The sequence below is a fragment of the Budorcas taxicolor genome, chromosome 7, assembly GCF_023091745.1.
Source record: "Budorcas taxicolor isolate Tak-1 chromosome 7, Takin1.1, whole genome shotgun sequence".
In the NCBI taxonomy this organism is placed as follows: Eukaryota; Metazoa; Chordata; class Mammalia; order Artiodactyla; family Bovidae; genus Budorcas; species Budorcas taxicolor.
In genome coordinates, this window is record NC_068916.1 from 96,982,421 (window position 1) to 96,995,622 (window position 13,202).

Here is a 13,202-nt window from a genome sequence, read left to right on the forward strand (position 1 = left end):
GACCCAGCTGCCTTTCTTAACACCAAACGTGGTAGGGAAAGCAGTCAGTGACTAGCTTCAAAGCTTTCTTTCAAATCCTAATTTAAAAGAAATTACTATAGCCAGGAGAAATTCCAGTTCTGAAAATGCTACGTGCCACTGATACATAAGGAAAGGCTAAGTGAGTGGAAATACATTCTTAGTCTAATGACTTTGGAAAATACCTGTAAAATCATGCTCTCTAAGATCATTGTTTTATTCACCAAAATTTGGGGGCATTATTATACATGGCAGGCCCTTGGATAGCTCTGAATCTGTAATAAGTATTGAAATATATGCTCCTGACCCACGCTATCAAAGTGAGGGGGAACTAGAAATTTACAGGCATTAACACACTACTTTTTCCTGAAGAGATCTCTAGTCTTTCCCATTCTGTTGTTTTCCTCTATTTCTTTGCATTGGTCGCTGAGGAAGGCTTTCCTATCTCTCCTTGCTATTCTTTGGAACTCTGCATTCAGATGCTTATATCTTTCCTTTTCTCCTTGGCTTTTCACTTCTCTTCTTTTCACAGCTATTTGCAAGGCCTCCTCAAACAGCCATTTTGCTTTTTGGCATTTCTTTTCCATGGGGATAGTCTTGATCCCTGTCTCCTGTACAATGTCATGAACCTCCATCCATAGTTCATCAGGCACTCTGTCTATCAGATCTAGTCCCTTAAATCTATTTCTCACTTCCACTGTATAATCATAAGGGATTTGATTGAGGTCATACCTGAATGGTCTAGCGGTTTTCCCTACTTTCTTCAATTTAAGTTTGAATTTGGCAATAAGGAGTTCATGATCTGAGCCACAGTCAGCTCCAGGTCTTGTTTTTGCTGACTATGGAGCTTCTCCATCTTTGGCTACAAAGAATATAATCAATCTGATTTCGCTGTAGACCATCCGGTGATGTCCATGTGTAGAGTCTTCTCTTGTGTTGTTGGAAGAGGGGGTTTGCTATGACCAGTGCGTTCTCTTGGCAAAACTTTATTAGCCTTTGCCCTGCTTCATTCTGTACTCCAAGGCCAAATTTGCCTGTTACTCCGTGTGTTTCTTGACTTCCTACTTTTGCATTCCAGTCCCCTATGATGAAAAGGACATCTTTTGGGGGTGTTAGTTCTAGAAGATCTTGTAGGTCTTCATAGAACCATTTAACTTCAGCTTCTTCAGTGTTATGGTCCATCTAGTCAAGGCTATAATTTTTCCATTGGTCATGTATGGATGTGAGAGCTGGACTGTGAAGAAAGCTGGGCACCAAAGAATTGATGCTTTTGAACTTTGGTGTTGGAGAAGACTCTTGAGAGTCCCTTGGACTGCAAGGAGGTCCAACCAGTCCATTCTAAAGGAGATCAGTCCTGGGTGTTCATTGGAAGGACTGATGCTAAAGCTGAAACTCCAATACTTTGGCCACCTCATGCGAAAGGTTGACTCACTGGAAAAGACCCTGATACTGGGAGGGATTGGGGGCAGGAGGAAAAGGGGACGACAGAGGATGAGATGGCTGGATGGCATCACCAACTCGATGGACCTGAGTCTGAGTAAACTCCAGGAGTTGGTGATGGACAGGTAGGCCTGGTGTGCTGTAGTTCATGGGGTCGCGAAGAGTCGGACACGCCTGAGCGACTTTCACTTTCAACACACTAATATAGTGTATGTAATGAGTTCTGTAATAAGGAAAATAGGGAATACACACTATAAGAATACATTTGCATTTGATTCCAGGCAAAATGTTGCATAGTGGTGGACTTTAGTCAACCAATCAATGCACATTAATTGAGAACTAGTATTAGTGACTTGGGAACTCCCTGTAGCTCAGATGGTAAAGAATCTGTCTGCAATGATGGAGACCTGAGTTCAATCCCTGGGTTGGGAAGATCCCCTGGAAAGGGAAATGGTAACCCACTCCAGTATTCTTGCCTAGAGAATTCCATGGACAGACCATGGGGTTGCAAATAGTAGGACGTTTGACAATGGGAAAGTGATACAGAAAAATAACCCCTGTGATTTCTGATGGGCCTCCTCACAAACCGCATCAAGTAAGTAAACAATCTAAATAGAAGTTTCAGTATAAGAAAATGTGGCTTCAGGCTGAGTTCCCTAGCAACTTCACTCTTCTACTGGTTGTCATCTTTAAATTCTCTCTGTGTAAAAACTGAATATAGCCATCATGTTGAAATTCTGCTATCAAACAAGAAAAATAATTATTATAGCCCAGAGCTTCAGCCCTCAAAGACTTTCAGTTATAATTTTAGTTGCAGAGATTAGTTCAATCTCAAGAATGAAATCAAATCCATCCCACCAGAGGAAACTGAGATTCTTGACTAGTTAAATATTTACAAACTCTAACCATAGATTTTTGAAGAAGATGTGTCAATTCAGCATTAACTTAGTGCTAGCCCTTTGGAAGTTGTGATGCTATTTGTTTGTTTCTTAGCTTCTGATTTTCTAAGTCCATCTCCATCAACTAGTTAAAACAAAACGTATTTCTAAAATGGTGATGGGTGAATAAACCTTAATTTTGCTAATCATCTCCCTGAAGGACTCTATTGATATGTCAGGAAACTATCCACACAAAAGGAGACTTGTTAATGATATTCTTACAAGGCTATCAAGACCAGAGAACAGTTTATTCCCTCTTCAGCCTTACTGCTGATCTTCCGATCTCAATCAATAAAACGGGGTTTTGGCTTATTGACTAGTTGTGCTTTATCTGGTCAAAAAGGAAGATAAATCTTGCACATATATGAAACTTGGTATATTTGGCAGATATTTTTATCCCAATATAAGCCATTTAGCCAATGACAAGGATTGAAATAAATGTGAAATGGATATGAAATTAATGCATATTTATACATGTTTATATACCCAAAATACAATCTCCTTAAACATCTTAAATCTTGCCTAAAATAAGGTAACAGATTACAAGTAACATTTATACAGATAATCTCACATGCACACACACAAGCTTGGTGAAGGGCATAAACTGGGCATGAAGAAAGCAGAAAAAATTAAGAAAGCAGTTATTTTTTATTGAGGCTCCAGTTAAGAAGCCCTCCTAAAGTCCATTGCGTGAGAGACTAAATATGTAGCACAATGAATTAAAAATTGAGAGGAGCATATTTTGAAAATGTTCATGAATAAAACAGGGCAGAAGAATATGTAGGAGTCAGAACTGTATTTTCACCAAGCTCTATTCAAAACCAAAAGTTTACTTTCACAGTGAAATGTTTATCTACCTTTATGCTGTGTTTAGCAGAATATCTCGAATACCCTAAGCAATCTTGAGAAAGAAGAATGGAACTGGAGGAATCAACCTGCCTGACTTCAGGCTCTACTACAAAGCCACAGTCATCAAGACAATATGCTACTGGCACAAAGACAGATATATAGATCAATGGAACTAAATAGAAAGCCCAGAGATAAATCCACACACCTATGGACACCTTATCTTCGACAAAGGAGGCAAGAATATACAATGGAGAAAAGACAGTCTCTTTAACAAGTGGTGCTGTGAAAACTGGTCAACCACTTGTAAAAGAATGAAACTAGAACACTTTCTAACACCATACACAAAAATAAACTCAAAATGGATTAAAGATCTAAACATAAGACCGGAAACTATAAAACTCCTAGAGGAGAACATAAGCAAAACCCTCTCTGACATAAATCACAGCAGGATCCTTTATGACCCAATGTCCAGAATACTGGCAATAAAAGCAAAAATAAATAAATGGGACCTAATTAAACTTAAAAGCTTCTGCACAACAAAGGAAACTATAAGCAAGGTGAAAAGACAGCCTTCGGAATGGGAGAATATAATAGCAAATGAAGCAACTGACAAAAAACTAATCTCAAAGATATACAAGCAACTCGTGCAGCTCAATTCCAGAAAAATAAACGACCCAATCAAAAAATGGGCCAAGAACTAAATAGACATTTCTCCAAAGAAGACATACAGATGGCTAACAAACACATGAAAAGATGCTCAACATCACTCATTATCAGAGAAACGCAAATCAAGACCACAATGAGGTACCATTTCACCCCAGTCAGAATGGCTGTGATCCAAAAGTCTACAAGCAATAAATGCTGGAAAGGGTATGGAGAAAAGGGAACCCTGTTACACTGTTGGTGGGAATGCAAACTAGTACAGCCACTATGGAGAACAGTGTGGAGTTTCCTTTAAAAACTGGAAATAGAACTGCCTTATGACCCAGCAATCCCACTGCTGGGCATACACACCAAGGAAACCAGAATTGAAAGAGACACGTGTACCCCAATGTTCATCACAGCACTGTTTATAATAGCCAGGACATGGAAGCAACCTAGATGTCCATCAGCAGATGAATGGATAAGAAAGCTGTGGTACATATACACAATGGAGTATTCCTCAGCCATCAAAAAGAATACATTTGAATCAGTTCTAATGAGGTGGATGAAACTGGAGCTGATTATACAGAGTGAAGTAAGCCAGAAAAAGAACACCAATACAGTATACTAACGCATATATATGGAATTTAGAAAGATGGTAAGGATAACCCTGTATGCGAGACAGCAAAAGAGACACAGATGTGTAGAGCAGACTTTTTGACTCTGTGGGAGAGGGACAGGGCGGGATGATTTGGGAGAATGGCATTGAAATATGTATAATATCATATAAGGAACAAATCGCCAATCTAGGTTTGATGCAGGATACAGGATGCTTGGGGCTGGTGCACTGGGATGACCCAAAGGGATGGTATGGGGAGGGAGGTGGGAGGGGGGTTCAGGAGTACTTATGTACACCTGTGGTGGATTCATGTTGATGTATGGCAAAACCAATACAGTATTGTAAAGTTAAAAAATTAAAAAAATAAATTAAAATAAAAGAATATAAACTTTTTATGTATCATGAAGACTACTCTCATAGTCTAAAGGCAGTGTTTCTTTAGATCAAAGCAGAATGATAGAGTATAATTGTGACATTTGAGGACATAGGTGGGTCCAGATGATTTGCAAGCTGCTATGTTAGAGCAGTACCAAAGAGGCAACCAGTGCCAGAGGTACCAGATGCTTATGAATTGCTTCAACCTTAAGATACCCTTGGGTTGCAAGATCACACACAAATGAGATTAATCACATGTGCCTTAAATGTGACCTTACTCCCAAAAGAACAAGTTCTCAAGAATTTATCAAACTATAACCAAAAAGAATGTCAATCAAAGTTTTTTTAGGATAAAGTATCAGGTTGCTCCAGAGTTAGACTGAAAAAAAAAAATTCAGTCATTGTGATGAAATTAAATTAGTTTTTTTAATCAACAAATATTCATTTTCTATTACACTGCAAACATTTTACTTGATGGGATATGCAAATATGTTTGTGCCCTCATGGAACTTAAAGTTTAAGTCTGTAATGACCTTCTCTTTCTCTCTCTCTCTTTCTATATATATATACATATATATATGTATATATACACACACACACACATATACACACACACCATTTACATATTTTCCCCCTGTATGTGTATGTGCAGAACTCAGTGCCTAGACTGTGCAGCTGTATTTTATTGGGTAAACTAGAGGTAGAGAATGGGTAGTTACTCATATGTTTTTAAATTTGAAATTCAACATTTTGGAGCCATGGCACTGTGCTAAACTTTAAGGTATACTGATTCAAATCAGTAAACTAAACAAAAATGTTGTTCAGTTGGCCACTCACTGATATAAGCAGGAAGCTTAGTTCATTTGCTTATACAACTCATAGCTTTTAAATATTGGATATTAATATAATATCATGACAAAGATGTGGCTCCTGATATAGAGGGGCTCAGAATCAAATTAGAAGATCAATAACAGAATATGGAAGGAGGAATACATTTTGACTGGATGTTCAGGAAGGGCTTCCCAGAGAAGCAAAATTTTGGCTGAGATTTGGAAGATGAGTTCAGAATCCCATGAATAAAAGAAAAAACAAACAAGAATCCTTAAAACAGTGCTCTAGGAAGGGTGTGCATGCATGGAGATATAAAAATGTATGTGTGGCATGATTGGGAATTGGGAAAACAGCCACATGCTGTCCATCACAATTAAATGAATAGATTAAGGAGAGATAGGAGACGTGTTTTAGAAACGATGTTGCTGCTGCTACTGCTAAGTCGCTTCAGTCATGTCCGACTCTGTGCGACCCCATAGATGGCAGCCCACTAGGCTGCTCTGTCCCTGGGATTCTCCAGGCAAGAATACTGGAGTGGGTTGCCATTTCCTTCTCCAATGCATGAAAGTGAAAAGTGAAAGTGAAGTCGCTAAGTCATGCCCGACTCTTAGCGACCCCAGAGACTGCAGCCTACCAGGCTTCTCCATCCATGGGATTTTTCAGGCAAGAGTACTGGAGTGGGGTGCCATTGCCTTCTCCGAGAAATGATCTTAGGGGTGCATTTTATTTATGTATGTATTTATTTTTTAAGATTTATTTATTTCTGGCTGCACTGCCTCTTCATTTCTGCACAGACTTTCTCTAATTATGGTGAGCAAGGGCTTCTCTTGTTGCAGAACATGACCTCTAGAGTACAAGCTCAGTAGTTGTGGTACACGGGCTTAGTTGCCCAATGGCACGTGGGAATCTCCTGAAGCAGGGATCAAACTCATGTACCCTGCACTGGCAGGTGTACTTGCAACTACTGGACTACTGAGGAAGCCCAGGATGCATTTTAAATAGCTAAAAAGATAAGCTGAAGAATATGGTCATACTTTATGAAAAGGAAGAAACCACAAGGCTTTTTTGAACAAAGCTATTTCATGATCATACTCACTTCAGTATTCTTGCCTGGAGAATCCCCATGGACAGAGGAGCCTGGCAGGCTACAGTCCGTGTGGTTGCAAAGAGTCAGACACAACTAAAGTGACTTAGCACATAAGCATTTCATGATCATAGGCTGAAGTGGGAAGTGAAGAACCAACTACAATGTTAGCACAATTTTTCTGATTAAGGACAATGAATGTCTCACACTTGTTCCAAGACATAGTAAACCCTCAATAAATATTTGTGAATGAGTGAAAAAGAATGTGAATGAGTGATAGTGAAGATAAATTTAAGACTCACTACCCAAATAAAACTTATGTGATTTCAGGAGTTATTTGACACAAGAGGTAAAGGAGTAACAGGAGAAAGCAATGAATCCAAGGTTTCAGGATAAGCTAAGTGGAGAGCTTCTATTCCCATTGAGATGTGGATCAAGATGAGAAGATGGTTATGATGGGTGGTGAAAAGGCCTTAGAACATGTTCTTCACTTTCTATCCAAAAATTCACTTGCCGTTACTAACCTTCTATACTAACCTGATTTCACACAATACAAAAAGTAAAAATGCTGAGCTCCAGAAAAACACATTAATTAAATTGGTTCAGCGATATGTTCATTTCAAATGAGAAAACCGATCTAATGGAAAAGAGTTTTCTTTACTCTGGTGAATTTTCTGGTAACAGTCTCCTTGAAAAGTTCCAGGTTATCTTTCATTTCAAGATACTCAAGAATGGCCTTCCTAGATATCCACTCAGAGTTTTAAAATTATCCAAGCAACTTTATGGTCTGGTAAACTTCAAGCTATTTTCCAGGTTAAGTGTTGGATAGAGTTAATGCTTCTGTCTTTTTGAAAACCCAATTATGTAGTGATGCATAAATAAATACCCTTATTTGAAATCACCTATTATTTGACAGCATTTTGACAGTATATTGCTAAAATCAGCCCAAACGTCTTTAAGAAAAAGACAAAGAAACATTTATTGATCAATTATTATGTTCAAGACTCTTTTTTTTGCTGTTTGCATACAATATGCCAGTTGTCTTCACTCCAGTTCTGTGAGCTAGTCCCTGGCATATAAAAGCTCTTCTGCTTTTATTACTAATAACATGTCCAATGTTGCATACTCTATAGTAATAGAGCTTGGATTTATTAAATGAGAGAATGATTGATTTATTCTCTCATTCATTCAACAATTATTGCTAAACATCTGCTTTTAGCATCATTGGAACTCAAATCTACTTGATAACAAAGCTCACATCCTAATTTTTTATTTACATGATTGTTTTCACTTCCATTTTTATTTTTATACATGCTGATGTTTTAAAAGCAAATTCAGCAGAGCTTTTTACAATGGCATCTCTAACAGTGTCTGGTGCATTGTACTGTATTGTTTATCAATGATCTTTTCAGTCATATCTGAACATACGGAAGCTAATTCCAATAATTAAAAATATTCTTATTTAAATAAACCTCCGAAACCTGAATTTTCACAGTCATTTATATACATGTCTACTTTGAATAATACATAAAAATTGACTAGTGTTGCTAAATATTTTAACAAATTGATAGGATGTGCTTACTGTTAACACATTCATTTCTTTTATTTTTAATTGGAGGATAATTGCTTTACAATGTATACAATAAGCCATAAGTATACATATTTCACTCCCTCTTGAAACTCCCTCCCACACTCTGACCCCATCCCACCCCCTCTAGGTTGTCACAGAGAACCAGGTTGAGCTGCCTGTGTTATACAGAAACTTCCCACAAGCTAGCTATTGCAAACACATTCACTGCTTGATTATCTGTTTTCTTCGCAAATGCTGCAAGTGGCTTTTAAAAATTTTTCAGTGCTGCATAAAGGTAAAACAGGAGCAATTAAGTAATACATAGATTAAGGATTAGTTCTCTCAGTTCAGTTCAGTTCAGTTGCTCAGTCGTGTCCGACTCTTTGTGACTCCATAAATCGCAGCACACCAGGCCTCCCTGTCCATCACCATCTCCCGGAGTTCACTCAGACTCACATCCATCGAGTCGGTGATGCCATCCAGCCATCTCATACTCTGTTGTCCCCTTCTCCTCCTGCCCCCAGTCCCTCCCAGCATCACAGTCTTTTCCAATGAGTCAACTCTTCACATGAGGTGGCCAAAGTACTGGAGTTTCAGCTTTAGCATCATTCTTTCCAAAGAAATCCCAGGGCTGATCTCCTTTAGAATGGACTGGTTGGATCTCCTTGCAGTCCAAGGGACTCTCAAGAGTCTTCTCCAACACCACAGTTCAAGTTCTCTAGATGAACGAATATTTTCTGATCTACATATGATTCAGTATTTTTCCCCAGGGAATGAGACACATTTCTAGAAATTGAGAAAAGGATTTTCTTGAATTTATCCCATTTGACGTAGACAATCTCTCCGCAGTTCTTATCCTGGGAGCATCAGTTCAGTTCAGTTCAGTCGCTCAGTCACATCAGACTGTTGCGACCCCATGAACCGCAGCATACCAGGCCTCCCTGTCCATCACCAACTCCCGGAGTCCACCCAAAACATGCCTGGGAGCATAAGCATATCTACCTGGTGAAGCCAGCACCCTTCTTCTTTCATTGTTTCATGAGCATACTGACACATGAGGAGGAACACTTAAAAAAAATAGATGTACTCTTTCCTTAGATCTGGTGGTGAACTTAAATACATAATTAATTGTTGAACTAATACTAACCCTGAATAAGGGTTCAGAGTGAGAGATTATAGTGTGCTATACTATATGCTCTGAGAATGTAGATATAGGCCAATTACTCTTTAAAAGGACAAGGAGAATGAGGAGAACAAATGAAAACATTATTAATTTTTTAAATAATACTGATGGTGATAGCATTAAAATTTTAACCCTAACATAATTATGCATGTGATATAGAAGGATAGGAATTAAAAATTCCAGAATACCTGCAGCCTGCAGACTCAGCCCACCCACCAGCAGGCCAGCACCAGTCTAGTATTCACTGGGTCCCAGCCCCACGCACCAGCAAGCCTGAGCTGGCTTCGAGACCAGTCTCACTCCCCAGTAAGTAGACACCAGTTGCAGCACAACTGCAGCCCTGCAGCCTTCAGACACAGCCCGCCACAAGCAGGCTAGCACTGGCCCTGGTACTGGCTGGACCCTCACCCCACCCGCTAGGAGGCCAATACAAGCTTTGGACACCCCACACCCAGGAGTCTCTGCCAAGCAACAGTCCAAGACCAGCTCTGAGACCCTGAGCCCTGCAACCAGGCTCCAAAACCCATTTCTGCCATCCAGTGAACTAGCCCTGGCCTGGAAACCTGGTTTCACTCACCAAAAGGCAGGCAGCAGCCCCGGAGTCTCCTGGACCCTGACTCTGCATACCAGTGAGCCAGCACTAGCCCTGGGAGTCCCTGGGGTTCTGCAGCCAGCTGCCTCCTGTCTGGCCCTGCCAACCAGCAGCCAGAAGCCTCCATACAAGCCAAAGTACACCAGCCAAGTGGACCTAGGGCCAACCAAGCCTACCAGACCACCCATAGTAGTCAGGCCACCACAATAGAAGGGCCCATGTAGCACACACAGGCAGGGAAGGGGAACTCCTAGAGTATATCACTCCGGTGATAAAAGGGGAGTGTGCTGCAGGATATACAGGACACCTCCTTCAAAAGGCCACTTCTCCAAGGCTGGGAAATGTATTAACCCACCATATATAAAATAGTTAGACACAGGGAGGTGACAGAGGAGTATGTTGCAAACAGAGGAAAAAGATAAAACCTCAGAAGAACTAAGTGAAACGGAGATAGGCAATATACTCAAGGAAGAGATCAGGATAATGACTGCAAAGATGATCACAGAACTCAAGAGAAGAATGGGTGCACAAAGAGTGAAGCTGAAAGTTTTAACCAGGCGTTATAAAATATAAGAAGCAACCAAACAGAGATGAGGGATACAACAACTGAAATGAAACATACACTAGAGGGAATAATCAAAAGTGGACCAAATGATACAGAGTAATGGAACAAGAGCTGAAACACGTAGTAGTGAAGATGATTAACACTGAACAGAAACAAGGAAAAGAAATGAGGATAGTTTAACAGAATTCTGACATCAAGTGCACGAATATGTGCATTCTAGGGATTCCAGAAGGAAAAGAGAGAAAGGGGCTAAGAACATATTTGAAGACATAATAGCTGAAAACTTCTCTAACCTGGGAAAGGAATCAGACACCCAAGCCCAGGAATCGGCAAGTCCCCCAACAGGATTAACCCAGAGAGGAATACAGAAAGACACATTGTAATTAAAATGGCAAAAACTAAAGATAAGGAAAGAATATTAAAAGCAGCAAGCGGTGGGACTTCACTGGTGGTCCAGTCTGTAGACCCCACACTCTCCCTAGCAAGAGCTTGGGTTTGATCCCTGGTCAGGAAACTAATATCCAGCATACTGCATGGTGAGGCCAAAAAAACCCAAAACATTAAAGCAAACCAAAAATCTGACAAAAGTGATGAGCTATATACAAGGAAGCTCTCAGGAGGATATCAGCTGACTTTTCAGAAAAATAATGTAGGCTAGGAGGGAATGGCATGATGTATTTCAAGCGCTGGAAGAGAAGAACCTACAACCAAGAATACTCCATGCAGCAAGGCTCTTAGACTTGATGGAGAGGTGAAAAGCTCCCAGACAAGCAAAAGCCAAAAGAATTTAGCACTAGCTTTCCAAGAGTGTTAAAGGAACTTCTTTACTTGGGAAAGAAAGGATACAATGAGAAACGTGGAAATCACAAAAGGAACAAAGCTCATTGGCAAAGACAAAGACAATAGCAATACAAAAATTTTGTATTTTTTATAACTTCATTTCTTTATAATTTCTCAATTTTCTACCTCAGAAATTGGAGGAAAAAAAAAAAACACCCTCATACCTAAACCTGACACGAAAAGCAACTAGGAAAAAAGAAATAATAAAACTCAGTTAGTAGAAAGAAAGAAACCATAAAGATCAGAGCAGAAATAAATAAAATAGAGACTAAAAAAAAGAATAGAAAAGATCAATAAAATGAAGAGCTGTTTCTTTGAAGAGATAAAATTGATAAATCTTTATCCAGACACATCAATAAAGAGAGGATTCAAATCATTAAAATCGGATATAAAAAAGGAGAAATTACAACCCACACCACAGAAATACAAAGGATTATAAGAGACTACTATGAAAAACTATATGTCAATAAAATGGACAACCTAGAAGAAATTCCTGCTGCTGCTGCTGCTAAGTCGCTTCGGTCATGTCCAACTCTGTGCGACCCCATAGACAGGAGCCCATCAGGCTCCCCAGTCCCTGGGATTCTCCAGGCAAGAACACTGGAATGGGTTGCCATTTCCTTCTTCAATGCATGAAAGTGAAAAGTGAAAATGAAGTCACTCAGTTGTGTCCGACTCTTAGTGACCCCATGGACTGCAGCCTACCAGGATCCTCCATCCATGGGATTTTCCAGGCAAGAGTACTGGAGTAGGGTGCCATTGCCTTCTCCAGAAGAAATTCCTAGGAATGTACAATCTCCCAACTCTCAATCAGGAAGAGTAGAGATCAAACCAGTCAGTCCTAAAGGAAATTAACCCTGACTATTCATTGGAAGGACTGATGCTGAAGCAGAAGCTCCAATACTTCGGCCAGCTAATGCAAAAAGCTGACTCATTAGAACAAACCCTGATGCTGGGAAAGATTAAGGGCAGGAAGAGAAGGTGGCAATGGAATATGAGATGATTGAATGCAATCATCAACACAATGGACATGAGTTTGAGCAAACTCCGGGAAATAGTGAAGGATAGGGAAGCCCGGCATGCTGCAGGTGCGAGGTTGCACAGGACAGCAACTGAACAACAACTTCAGGAAATATGAACAGCTCAATTGCTGCTGAAATTGAAGCAATAATTTAAAAACTCCAAATAAACAAAAGCCCAGGACCACATGCCTTCACAGGTGAATTCTACCAAACATTTATAGAAGAGTTAACATTTACCCTTCTGAAATTATTCAAAAAATTGCAGAGGAAGGAACCCTTCTTAATTCATTCTCTGAGGCTACCATTACCATAATACCAAAACCAGAAAAAGATATCACAAAAAAAGAAAATTACAAGTCAATATTGCTGATAAACATAGATGCAAAAACCCTCAACAAAACACAAGCAAACTGACTCCAACAATACAATAAAAGTTATTACATCATGATCAATAAAATAAAATAATAAATAAAATACAATAGTAAAAGGATTACATCATGATCAAGTGGGATGTGGAGAAAAGGAAACACTTGTACCCTGTTCGTGAGAATGTAAATTGTTGCAGCCATTACAGAAAACAGAATAGAATTTCCTCATAAAACTACCATCAGTTCAGTTCAGTTCAGTTCAGTTC